The following is a 14,853-nucleotide window of genomic DNA, read 5'->3' on the forward strand; positions in this document are numbered from 1 at the left end:
AAGCAACAGCGGGCAGGCCGCAGTTGTAGCTATTACAAGCTTTACAATTTATAACATCTATGGTCTCACGCTCAAGATAGAGAGCTAGTCAGAATTGAGAATTACGAGCGGCTGCAGACTCCAAGTGCATATTATTGAATGTCAAGGGACTCGGCAACATGTTCTGACAACGTGCGTGAGTGTGTGTGTGTGAGGTCGCGTTTAGGCCAGGTATCCAGTGGTGAATTAGGAGGCAAGTGTGATTGTGTGTGTGCTTCGCGCCAAGCCGGCGATAGACAAGGCTGTAAGGACTCCATGCATGTGTGTGTTTATTGTAAGAGGACATACCCGTTTTTGGCACTATCTTTGAAGGATCTGCATGCCAAGCCAGTAGTAAGCGAGGGTGGTGTGTGTGTGTGTGTGTGAGTTGTACTACAAGCCAAGCAAATGGCAGAGAGAAAGTAGGATCATGCGTGTGTGTGTGTGTGTGCTGAAGTGCTACGAGCCAAATAAATGAGTAAATTCGTCATGCAACTCAAGAGAGAGAAAGAGAGAGAGCAAGAAGCAGGGTCGACACATTTTATTTTTAATATTTTGAATATTTTTTTATTCTTAAGAAAAGGTTCCCACAAAGCAATCATGAATGTGTTTGGAAGTGGCCCGAGCATGCATTGGACATTTCACAAGCATTTTCCTTAAGAAATTTTGCAAACAAAATCACTATCCTTTGCACACGTGATGATCGAAACCGCTATCAAAAGTTATGGAAATACTCAATGCACATTTCCTCTTGGTAGTGAAAAAATGTTTGCAATTGATAAATTTCAAATCCGTCCAGCAATTGCATCATTGTTCTAAAGCAGTGGATAAATGATGTACACAAATTAATCCCAAAAATCCAAATCATTCTCAAAACAAATGACATACAAATCCATCTGAGTTTTTGGTTTTAATTTCAAATTTGAATCAATCAATCGGGAAATGCACACAAGCTTTTTTAATGCATGATTTTCTTTCAATTGCCAATTCAATCCCATTTATCAATCATTGCAACTCAAGTTGCTCATATCTCCGGATATCCACAATTAGGCAAACCCAATTGGCACAAAACATTGGTAAATTTAGACCCGGTTTTTTATCATTGCAAATTTAATTAATCATCTTTAGAAGCCCTAATCATCCAAATCAAATCGGATTTGTCACTTGGTTTGTACGGTTACGCAAATTTGATTATGGCACTTGAAAATGCACAATGTAATGAATTTTTTTTCCATATCCAATGGAATTGGCATTCGCATCACAATGGCAATGTATATCAATCATTTTCAATCGGGTATCAATTGAGTCGTCCAAAGTTAACCAATCAAATACACAACGATCTTTTAGGCCAAATTAATCATCATAATTGGTAAAAACTACCAATTATTCCTTCAAGCACTGGATTGCACATGCCATTGAGTAGGCACACACACCCCAAATTTAGGCCAAAATTTTATGCAATTAATCCGTCAATTAAACATTGAAATTCTCAAATTGCAAAATCGATCAATCTTAAGTGAATGCATGCATGCTAAATTTCTAAAAAATTACACTATTTTTACCCAATCAAGCAATACACACACTCAATTTTTGCTCAATTTTTTGGCATTCAGGCTTATCCAATGATTAAATTAGCCTAGCATACACATCGTTTACATGATTTCATACTCATATACCATCAATTCCATCACTCTATATGCATGCACACATTCAAGATTAGGTGCACACACACTTGAAAAATTTGACAGTTTTTTTTCCCTCTTTGCTGCATGCACACACACAATGATATTTATGCACACACATGATTTTTTCTTGAGAATTAAGCATTATCTTGACACAATCATCATTCTTTAGCTAAAATTGACCATAAATTTTATCCCAAAACAATCAAATTAGGCATTCAAAGTATGTTAATTGAATTACACACCTAATTTTAGCAATAAACTAGCAACACATTGGAATCAAATTAACCACTCAAAAATTGAATGGAGTAGGTCAATGCACTTACATCGATTGCATCCAAGCTAATCCTTGCTCCACGCGAGGATTCCATCAATCCTCATCCAAATTAGCCCAAAAATTGACCATTGAAGGTCAAAAAATCAAACACTCAAATCATCAAATTAGGCATGGATTAGCACAATTAACTTGATAAAAGTGTTGATTCCACCTCTTGCAAGGGGATTTAACATACATTACACTTCAATTGTTAGTGGTTAGGTTAGTAAAGTTAGTCAAAATTAGTAGAAATTAGCATGTAAAGAAGGGAAATTAGTAAGGGTTAGCATGAAATTAGTGAAATTAGCATGGAAAGAAGCAAAATTAGTAAGAGTTAGCATGAAATTAGTGAAATTGGGGGTTTGCGGTATTCATAACTCAACATTAGCATCAATTTCTTGCACAACATCATCAAATCAAATCCAAAATTAACTTACACACACTCAAAAAACAACAAAATTAGTAGTGAAATTACTCTATTCTACACATCCTAGACTCACTAACTTAGGTTATCGATCCTCGGCAACGACGCCAAATGTAGGGAGGTGTTGTTGCACAACCTAATCGAAATCCACACAAAATTATCAAATCCGTGGATCCGCAACCAGGTTAGGCCATGGAAGCACGAGCATCGGATGAATGGAATAGAGGATTCAAGAGATCAAATCTCCAATGTAAGTAGAGATTAGCCATTGCAAGACTAACTCTAAACCTACTCGAATCACTAGTCAACTAATCTCCTACACACATCAAGACCACCAAAGTCTGACTTGCCATAGACTAGAAACCCCAAGCACACTAATGATAAGCACACACTAATTACCACATGTCAATTAAGGCACTTCATCAATAGCTTACGCACATGAGGTGAATGGTGCTAGAGCTTCATAAATCCTATCTACACACACAAGCAAAGAATATGGCATACACACAAATTAGAAGATTAAGACCCAAATTAATCAACCTAATTTGTGATGCTAAATATTGCAAATCAATTGTTGTTAGAGAGATAAGAATGGTTACTAGCAAGAAGTACATACATCTCTCAAATCTAGAATAATGGAAGTGTAATACTACTTCATGACCAGATGAAATATAGAGAATAAGAGACTAATGAAAAAATAATAATTAGATTAATCAAGAAGATCTTACACTAATTACAATGGTTAGCACTAGCCTCTCAAGCATAGACATTAAGCTCAAGGCTAGACCAAAAAGTGAACACTCTAGAGAGAGGGAGCTCTCAAACGTGGATCCTCAAGAGTGAATACTCAAGAATGAAGCCTCCTTGCATAAAGGATTCCTTTTAAAATCTTTCACCACGTGAGTTGGAAATATTATGCACAACAATAGATATCTGCCGCTTGATGCATATTCGGTGTAGCCTGTGTTAGCCGCTGCTAACACTTCACTAATCGATTTCCAACAAGGGGCTAAGAGAAATCTTAAACCCATGGAGAACAAGGGCCCTAATAAGGAGCCTAAGGGGAAGGACTTTGTCCAACAGTCTCCTAAAGGCCACGCCAACAACAACAAAGCTAAGGAGAAGGGAGTTTATAAAGGAAAAATTAAACTCTCTCCTGAAGAGCTTGAGTGATATCGTAAAGACAACCACTGTTTCAAGTGCAGGGAGCAAGGGCGTGCTTACCGTGCTTGCCCCGACAAAAATACACAAAATGAGCCTCCTAGAGCTACCACTGTTTCAAGTGCAGGGAGCAAGGGCGTGCTTACCGTGCTTGCCCCGACAAAAATACACAAAATGAGCCTCCTAGAGCTACCTTGGTCAAAATCGAAGAAGAGGATGCTCACCACAAAGGATCTCCTCTATGCCATGCTTGGGGAAAGGTAAGAGAACATGATTCTTTTATTCTCTTTGACCTTGGTTCTACTCACAATTTCATATCCACAGAGTTGGCCACTAAGCTACTTTAGGTTAAGGGAAAACGATATGTACATAGACGCTAAGGAGTTGGGTAACACCATACCCATTGTACATATGCAAGCTTTCAATAGGTAAATATAGAGCTCTATTTCCGTGTACATGATTTTTGTTAAAGGTTTTTAAAATGAACCTAATGCTTTAGCAAGCAAAAATATAAACAATCACAAGGAATTAGAGTTATCCAATTTTCTCAAGGGATTTTAAGATGTTTTTATTGAGACGCCATCCCTTGTGAACTACCTCCTAAACGAGGTAGTGATGACCATGCAATTGAGCTTCTTCCAGGAAGTTCACCGCCTAATAAACCTCCTTATAGAGTTTCTGAAGCTCAACAAGAGGAGATTATGTGGCAAGTTCATGAGTTAGTTGTGAAGGGCATGGTTAGGCCTAGCTCATCTCCATTTTGTTCACCCGTACTATTAGTGCAAAAGAACGACGGCACATACCAAATGTGTGTGGACTATAGAGCACTAAATAAGAACACTATCAAGAATAGGTTTTCTGTTCCATAGGTAGAAGACCTATTTGAATAAGCTACAAGGGCCGACCTACTTCAGTAGTATTGATCTAAAAAGTGTCTACCATCAAAAAAGGATAGTTGATCAAGACATTGTAAAGACAACATTTCGCACTATGTTTGGTCGTTACAAATACATTGTCATGCCTTTTGGCTTGACTAATGAACCAGCCACATTCAATGGCTTGATGGAGAATCTATTTAGGTCTCACCGAACCTTTACTGGAGTGTACTTTGATGATATAATAATCCACTCTAAATTATTGGACGAGCACAAACAACACCTCCAAGTAATATTTCAAGTCTTCCGAGAGAATAAAATTTATATTAATCGAAAGAAAAGTGATTTTATCCTACAAGAGATTCAGTAGTTAGGTCATACTATTTCTCAAGATGTCATCCAAATGGATCCATCAAAGTTAGAGGTCATAAAAGGATGGCGTAATCCAAGGAATCTACATGAGCAAAGAAGCTTTATAGGTATGTGTGTATACTAGACGCTTCATAGAAAAGTTCTCACAAATTGCGGGACCATTACATGACCTAACAAAGAAAAACTTTAGGTATACATGGTCTGCCAAGGAGAACAATGCTTTTGAAAAGCTTATCTCTCAATGTGTGCTTATACTGCGAGATCTCTCAAAGCCATTTGAGGTCCAATGTGATGCTTGTGGTGATTAACTTGGAGCTGCTTTGCTCCAAGAAGGGCCCGCCATAGCCTATGAAAGTCAAAGGCTCGACCCTATTGAGCAGGCTCTAGGAATATATGAAAAGGAATGCAGTTCTACATGCTTTAGACTCCTGGAAGCACTATTTATTGGGGAATCCTTTCATTCCGCGGATGGATCACCAAAGACTTAAGTACTTCATGACGCAGACCAAGCTCTCCAACAAACAATTGAGGTGGGAAAATTTCCTTTCACAGTTTCATTTTCATATTGATCACATTGTTGGAAAGCATAATCAAGTAGACGATGCACTCTCAAGGTGGCCGAGAGTGAATGCGGTTTCCATAGCAGCTCACAATGATCTATCTTCTATGACAGATACGTACACTGTTGATCTCGATTTTAGATATGTGATTTTATCCCTCGCACAAGGTAAGAAAGAAGAACCATTTACCTTACAATATGGTCATCTTCTCTATGGTAATAGACTATGCACCACTAACTCACTGCGTGAGAAAGTAATGTATGAGTCTCATGCTCCTCCTTATGCGGGGCATAGAGGGATTAAATCTACCCTAAAAGGGATAAAAGCATATTTCTATTGGCTTGCCACATGAAAGAAAACATACAAGAGTATGTTTCTAAATGTGTGCTATGCCAAAAGACAAAGTTTGATAGAGGGAAGCAACCTGGATTGCTTCAACCTTTGCCAATCCCTAATTCACCATGGGAGAGCATATCCATGGATTTTCTCTTTGGATTGTCTAAGTCTATCCATAGGAATACGAGAACATGGAAGATAGTGAGGGAGAGCTTTTTGAAATGGGGCCTCTAAACCCAAACCAATGGGCCTACCCTCACAAAATGTTCGTAAAGAGGTACGCACACTACTTGGGGCACCACCTTATTTTGGGAGTGGAGAAGGAAACCAATCAAAATGACACTTGCACTCACGCACTCAAGCAACACACTTTGAAAACCCCCTTACTCTATATACACTTTGGACACTTGAACACCATCAACGATTATGCAACCCAATGCCGTGCATCAAAATGAAATATGCAATTTGTGGAACAGCATTCACCTTCTCCCCATAAGAATACCCATAATACATCCAAACTCTTCCTCTCTCAAGCACTCATCAAAAAAATCATGCACACAAGACTTGCCTCTCAAACACACAAGAGAATCACTTACATCAAACTAACACACTTTGCATAGAGAGCTCATCTCCATCTATGCATTGCCGTGACACAAATAAAATCACCATGAGAGGTAGCCATATGCATATGTAATGAAGAAAAAGAGAGTTGGAGTGAGAAATTTCTTTAGACCAATTGAATAAATGTGGAGAAACAAACCAATGGTAAATTGAGAATAGAACACTTACTTGATTTCTCGCACACCTTTTAAGGGGAGGACCGACGCTTTCTAACCATCACGAATTGCGACACTTGAAAGTTTTGAAGATGATTTCATGATCATTAACATAACCATGAGAGAGATCATGATGTATTTACAAGTTATTGAGGTGCTACAAATGATTTATTGGGTTGATGGAGTAAGAGATTGTAGAATGGAAAGAGTGGAGAATAGAGTTGCTCTTCCTCCAAAGAGGAAGGTTAGGAGGGAGGATGTGAAAGAGGGAGAGTTGGGGTTTTCTCTACTATTGATCAAGAAACAACATGAAGATGAAAATATAGGTGTGTGTCCTTGAGTCTCTCCAAGGGGGGCTATTTATAGTTGTGTAGGAGTGGGATTATGCTACACTTAATTAGAGTAAGTGATTAGACCTAATTAAGTGTCCTTTGACCACTCATTGAATATTGGACATAAAAGGGACTATTTATTCACCAAAAATATCATTTTAGACTGTGAAGGCTCCATAGGGGTGCATAATGTAGGTGGGCCCCACCATGAGGCCCTACGGGTGGCTCCTGCGGGGTATCTCAACTTGTCTGTCTTGGCATTTAGAAAGCATCTTTAGGTTGGTCCCATCACATGCAAGTGACCTTGAACACTCATTGCTCTTCTAGAAGATGAGTAGGGGAAAAATAAGATCTCACCCTCTTGATTTACTTGATTTACAGTTCCCTTTTGCTGCGAATCTGTCAGATTTACACTATTTTGACCATAACTTTTTACCTGTAGCTCGCAATGACATGCTTCAAAAGGCAAAATTGACCTTCTCAACATGTTTGATATGAATTTGGACTATTCTTCATGCCCATGCACCAGGGAATTCGGTTTGGGAGGTCCACACTAGGCTAGGGAACCTTTTGCTTCCAAGTCTTCTTGTATGGGCCCTTTGCTTGTATGCATCCAAGGGGAATCATGCTTTTTCAAAAGGCTATGATGCTTAAACAAATAGAGGAGGGCCCAATATTATTTGCTTGTGAAAAGAATATACAATTGGAGTCTTTTTGAAAGGAGAAAAACTATATGTATATTCTTAAGAGATATTGGGCCACCTATGTAGGGGGCATAGAAGACTTGTAGAGAGGGACCATAATCTTTGGTAAAGACAAGTGGAGAGTTGATTTCCATGGGAATTTATCTATATGGGGTGGAAGATGGATATATTATTTTTCTACTACTAATTCAAAAGAGGTAAGAAAGTTTGGGGGTATATAGTTGGTTATTGTATGCTTATTCTATTTACAAAGCAAAAAAGAAAAGGGTGGTAATATAAATATATGACTAAGGTGACATTTTTGAGAAGAGTATAATGTATGTGTCGCCACAAAGGTTAAACGAAGAGGGGGAATTTACTCTAGATAACTTAATAGCGTAGAAAAATATATACACATATGAGGAAGAGGACGTTGAGTAGGCTGACAAATGTTGCAAAAAGATGGTTACCATTTTATGCCACTCATATTAGCCCTCCCCCAAGCCTAGAGATATTCATATCTTTAGGAGGACGGTGTTGCTTCTTTTTCTTCTTTTTTTTTTTCTCTTTTTTTGTCATTTTTCCTTTTTTACTTTTTTTTTTTCCGATAGGAGGAGTGTCATGCACTCTTTTACTCCATTAGACCTGCTTTTCATTACCTCAATCCCATAAATCGGAGATGGGAGGGTTGCCTTGGGTATGTTCAGATTCCTAGGCTGGTTCTTCTTTGCACGTCAAAGCTTTAAAAATAAGTGGAGCATTTGCCAAGCCGAAGGGAGCCATGTCAATTTGGAGCTTAGACGATGTAGACAGATGACTGCCTATCAACGGATTGATACGTTGAAAGTAGGGCTTTAATCTCCATCCATTGACTCTGGTCTTGTGGAGTTTTCCTGATAAATCTGCTAATCTGTAACTACCATTCCCAAAATTTGTTTTTATCATGAAAGGTCCCTCCCATCTTTGCAAAAACTTTTTGTCAAGTCGAGTATCAAGTCGGTTATCATAGCGAAGAACCAACATACCTTCCTTCAATCCTTTCCCCTTGAGCTTCTTGTTGATTTTATCCCTTTGGCTTGTCGCTTTGGTGATGTAGTGATCAATGGACTCTTCTCTATCTAGCTCAAGTCGTTGGAGATCTAAGATCCTTTCATGTAGAACCTCTTTTGGTTTTTTTGCCACTCTTGCAAGAACGCGCAAGCTTGAGAGCTCTACCTCAATGGGGAGAAGTGCCTCCTGTCCATAAACTAGATGAAAAGGGGTGAATTGGGTAGATACCTTGAAAGATGTCCTATACGCCCAAAGAGCAGCCGTCAAATGGCGATCCCAATCATTAGGACGGTCCACAACCTGCTTAGAAATGATCTTACATATCATTCCATTCACTTTTTCCACCAATCCATTGCATTGAGGATAGTAGGGTGTGGAATGCAGGTGTTTCACTTTTAACCTCCTCAAGAGATCATTCAGAAGGTCAGCCCTAAAACCCGGGCCTCGGTCTGATAAGATTTCTAGGGGTGTTCCAAACCTACTACAAATATGATCAAAAATAAACTTTGATACCTCTTCAGCTGTGATTCGGGTTGTGCTTGTTGCTTCCGCCCATCGTGTCATGTAGTCAACACCCATGATGATGAAAACCTTCCCTGTAGAAGTACGAGGTAGGGGACCTATTGCATCCACACCCCACTTTTCAAAAGGGCCATAAGATATTATTGGGACTCGAGGCTCATATGTTAGTCGTCTATCCCCAGCAATTTGGCATGGCTTACATGCCTTACACCAATATTGGACATCACGATGTAAGCTCGGCCAAATAAACCCTACTTGTAAAATCTTCCTACTTGTAATATCTTGAGAAAAGTGACCACCACAGACATCATCATGACATGAAAGAAGAATTTTCTCTATCTCTTACACACCTGGTACTCTCCTCAAGACCAAATCTTTCCCTTTGTGATATAAATCATCCCCGATCAATTGGTAAGGTGTGGCCTTCTTAACTAGTCTATGTCTTTGCACCTTGTCTAAGTGTTTGGGACACTCACCTGCTTGTAGAAAGAAGATAATGTCTTTTAGCTCCTCTTGACCTTGATATTTGGGTTCATACAGTTTCACACCTCCTACCGCCATTTGAAGCTTTTCATTTGCGAGTAAGTCTGCTTCCTTGTTATGAGTTCTCACAATGTGTTGTACCTGTGTTGCTTTAAAACCCTTCATCAAAGCTCTTACACTACTAAGCCACTCAAACAATGTACGATTCTTGCACCTCCAAGTCCCTTGGATTTGCCTGACCACTAGCAAAGAATCACCTTTTATAATAAGTCTTTGTATGCCTAATTCTTTGCATTCTTCTAACCCAAGGGTTAGAGCAGCATACTCAGCCTCATTGTTAGAGTGAACACTGGGTAGAGTGATACCTTTTCTAACCATTACCTCCTTTTGTGGGTTCAAAATGATGATTCCCCCTGCTGCTTTGTCTTGTTGGCGTTGATAAGCTCCGTCAAAGCATAAAGTATGGGCATTATCAATCTCCTTCACTTTGAACTGTTTTGAGCCTTCCTCTCTTTGTAGTCGTGATCCTTCCCTTTCTCTCACTTTGTAGGTGAGAATGTCTGCAAGTCCTGCTCTTATGCTATCTTCTACAAGGAAAGTGTATTCAAATTCTTAGAGTTCAAGCACCCACTTTGCTATTCTAGATGAGAGGCTCATGTGTTGTACTACATATGGTAGATTGTGCTCTAAGGTGAGAAAAACAAATGGCACAGGGAGAAGATACGATCTAAACTTCCTTACCGCAAACAAGCTTGCAAAGACCACTTTCTCCATTTCAGTGTATCCCTTCTCGGACGGAGTCATCACCTTGATTGCAAAATAGATCGGCCTCATGTATGATGTTTTAGGATCTTTTTGCATCAAAACAACACCAATTGCTTCGAAACCTACACTTGGAGTGACATAGTAGGTCTCCTTTGGATCTGGTGGCATTAGGATTGGGAGAGAGCTAAGAATGCCCTTCACTTCCTCAAAACATTTTGCATGTTCCCTCCCCCATTCAAATGTAGATTGGCTTGCCAACCTATGCAAAGGGGCGATGGCTTCTGCTAGGAGATGGATGAAGCGAGACATGTACCTCACTTTGTGGTTGAAGGTCATTAGCTCCTTAGTTGTTGTTGGTGGAGATAATGACAAAAGGGCCTCTACTTTAGAGGGATCCACTTGAATTCCTTGTGAAGAAACCACATGGCCTAGCAAAACCACCTGAGATTCACCGATATGACACCTCTCTGGGTTGAGTTGTCCCCCAAATTGATGGAGCCTTTTAAGCCCCTCTTCAACCTTTTGGCAGTGAAGTGATATACAACTATAAATACAGAAATCATCCATAAAGACTCTTATAGATTTTCCAAAGAATGGCTGAAATACAAATATTGTGAATCTCATGAAGGTGCTGGGAGCATTGGTGAGCCCAAAAGGCATTACCCTGAATGCAAAACATCCCCAAGGTGTGATGAAGGTGGTTTTTGGTTGGTCCTCTTCTGCTATTCTAATTTGAAAATATCCTGAATACCCATCACACACAGTGTAGCATTCGTGACCTGCTACTTCATTCAAAATTTCATCTTGGGAATATTATGGCCGGACACGGCCCGACGGATGCGAGCCGAAAAGTGGTTGGAAAACGGCTGGTTGGCCGTCGGTTGATGTTGAGCTTATATGTGAAGCTAATCAATATATGGTTTCTCTATATATGGCACCCAGGTCCCCTCTATATATACAACATCTCATGTGTGTATTCTACACACTTTGGGGTTCTATTTCTGTGCTCTCTCTCTCTCTCTCTCTCTCTCTCTCTCTCTCTCTCTCTCTCTCTCTCTCTCTCTCAACATGGTATCAGAGTAGTACGTTTTTTGTTTTCAATTTTTCTCCTAATTGAAAGCGAGTTTGTAAAAACTACCCTTTGGATATACCGGAATCGATGTGGTCTACAACTTTGCAGAAGAAAGATTTTTCAAATTCTGCACCAATTTTGAGTTACCGTTCGCGGACTGCGTACATACCTGAAAAACAACTTTCGCTTTTTGTTTTTTATTTTTTTGCTAATTGAAAACAATTTTGCAGAAACTACCCGCGGAAGGACCGGAACCGATGTGGTCTACAACTTTGCAGAAGAAAAGTTTTTCAAATTCTACACCGATTTTGAGTTATTGTTCGCGGAGTGCGTAAGCACCTGAAAAGCAACTTTCGTTTTATGTTTTCGATTTTTCTCTCAATTGAAAACGATTTTGTAGAAACTATCCGTGTGATCTAAAATTTTGTAGAAGAAAGTTTTTTCAAATTCTGCACCGATTTTGACTTATCCTTCGCAGACTGCGTACATGCCTGAAAAGCAACTTCGCTTTTTTGTTTTTGATTTTTCTCCTGATTGAAAACGATTTTGCAGAAACTAGCCATATTTAGTATTGGAATTGATGAGGTCTACGACTTGGCAGAAGAAATGTTTTCGAAATTCTGCACTGATTTTGAGTTATCGCTGGCGGACTGCGAACATGCCTGAAAAGCAACTTTCGTTTTTTTTAGTTTTTTGATTTTCTACAACTTTGCAGAAGAAAGTTTCTCTAAATTCTGCATCGATTTTGGGTTATCGTCTCGGACTGCGTACATGTTTGAAAAGCAAAATTTTACTTTTTGCTTTTGATTTTTCTCATAATTGAAAACTTTTCAATTATATTTTTTCTTCATCAATCATATATTTGTTACTAATGTAACTTTGCTGCAGAAACCAGTTACATATCATTCCGATTCAGTCGAGCCGTTGATGATCGTCCAAATTCTATCGAGCTACTATTGGTACATGATTTTTTATTATATGATATACTCGTTCATTGATTCTCGTATAATTATTCTTCTAGAGATATAGTTTATGTCGTTTTATTGATAATTTCTCGTTGATACCATAGTGATTTTGATGGTACCATGATGATGTTTTGTTAGTACTTTGGTCATGGTGATTTTCGTTGATACCATGGTTATTCTCGGTGTTGTCATGATGATATTTCATTGATACCATGGTTATTCTCGGTGTTGCCATGATGATATTTCGTTGATACCATGGTTATTCTCGGTCATGCCATGATGATATTTCGTTGATTCCATGGTGATTTTCGTTGATACTATGATGATGTTTCGTTGATACCATGGTTATTCTCGGTGATACCATGATGTTGTTTCCGTTGATACCATGGTTATTCTCGGTGATGCCATGATGATATTTCGTTGATTCCATGGTGATTTTCGTTGATACCATGATGATGTTTCATTGATACCATGGTTATTCTCAGTGATACCATGATGTTGTTTCGTTGATACCATGGTTATTCTCGGTGATACCATGATGTTGTTTCATTGATACAATGAAAATATTTTGTTAATACTTTGATGATACTCATTGATATCACTATGTTGATAAATGTCGTTTTGTGTAGTATGTACATATGTCATTTGCATCACGTATCATGCATCTTGTACTTTTTATGTTCATACTGTGTGTCCACATATGTTGTCGTGCGTATATATGTCGTCAAAAGAGTGGCATCGTGAACCATCTCTTATGGCATTGTGAACGTAATTATTTCACTAACGATGCGAATAATTTTCATAACTATGTTTTTTGAATCTATGATCTATGTAGGATTCATCAAAGAATTGTCAATGGCCGGTGGCCAATTTCAAAAGCGGACTTGTCTTCTCAAGGGAGGCCACACATGGGTGGATTGGAGGGTCCAATTTGGATTTGTCAACACAAGTACGGCTAAACACGGCTCCCTCTCATGAGAGACGACATCCCTTTTGGCCTATAAAAGGAGGCCTCTTCTACACACAAAAATGGATTGTGAAGCATTGTGGTGCATTGTGAAGTTGTTGTGAGGTGTAGAGAGATAAGCAAGGTAGGAGATCCACAAGGGTATAACCCCTTTGTAACTTAGTTCTTATTTGAAGTACTAAATCCATTGAGTGGTTGCTTTCTCATGGGACGTAGCCCACATTGGGTGAACCACGTATATTTTGTGTCATCTCTCTCTATATATAAATATAATATCTTGTATGTGTAAATTATCTCTGTCCACTAAGTAACCTACTTTGTCTCATGGAGCATTGATTGCAGGATGGACATTATTTAAGTCAAGTGTGGTGCACTTCTTAGAGCACAACAAGTCCTCAACAAGGTGTTGAAAGAAAACGCTTTCTTGGCCGACATGTATGCCAAAAGTGGTGCACTTTATAAAGCAAAATAGTGTTTGAGGAGTAAGGTGGCTTATGTAGATAGTGATAGCATGCCTAAACACCACTGGATGTCTTACCATTGTACTATTGGTAAGAGCGAGTGAGGCTCGCCATTGTACTCTCTATGTCTCTTTCTCGGATTCAAGGTTAAGTGGGACAAAATGATTGGTACGCCATTTTGGAACACTATGTATGTATGCTTTTTCACCTTCAACTTTATAAGAAAGGTGAATTTAAAGGGTTTGAAGGTAAGAGGGGCCATGCCATTGCCGAAGGCAGTGCCGTTTTACTAGTATATATATATATAATTTTTTTTAAGTTCTCATTATAGCTGGAATTGCATTAACCATAGAAGGTTACAAGGAGCCCTGTCATATCCTTTGTGTAGGGTTATCTTGAAAAAGAATACATCGAAGGGGGTGAATCCACCCAACTAACCTTACTTGTGTAGCTTGCAATTTTGGTTTGTATCACAATGGAGTTTCCAGCAACATGTTTCCAGAACAACATTTGAGTCAAGAGGATCACACTTCTTTTGAAAAAGTGATGTATTTTTAAACTGACACATAGCTCTTAATACCATAGCTCTTACAATGCAAATTTCAGTCAAAAGATGTAGATTTTATTATCTACTTAGCTACTTCATATTTCCTAACAATTGGTATCAGAGAAAGGTTTGTCCATAGCTAAAGTATCTCAAGGAAAGGTTTCCTTGAATTGAGTGGGAGTAACGGCGGAGGAATGGAAGCTCAATATCGAGAAGTTCAATGGAAAAAACTACCAACATTGGATGATGCATATTGAAGACTATCTCTACCAGAAGGACCTCTATTCTTGAATGTTGGAATTGTGGCAAGAAGGGCCACGTCAAGAAGGATTGTTGGTCCAAGAAGAAGAAGGAGTCAAAGTCTCAAGACAACAAGCCAACATCGGATTCCAATGTGGCAAGTAAAGTAGATCAAGATGCTCTAATTATTAGACAATATGACGATGAAGGTCACAATATTGCATTCGGAAACAAACGGTGGAAGAT

This window comes from Adiantum capillus-veneris, chromosome 30 (assembly GCF_014529385.1).
Source record: "Adiantum capillus-veneris isolate H3 chromosome 30, ASM1452938v2, whole genome shotgun sequence".
NCBI classification, from domain to species: domain Eukaryota; kingdom Viridiplantae; phylum Streptophyta; class Polypodiopsida; order Polypodiales; family Pteridaceae; genus Adiantum; species Adiantum capillus-veneris.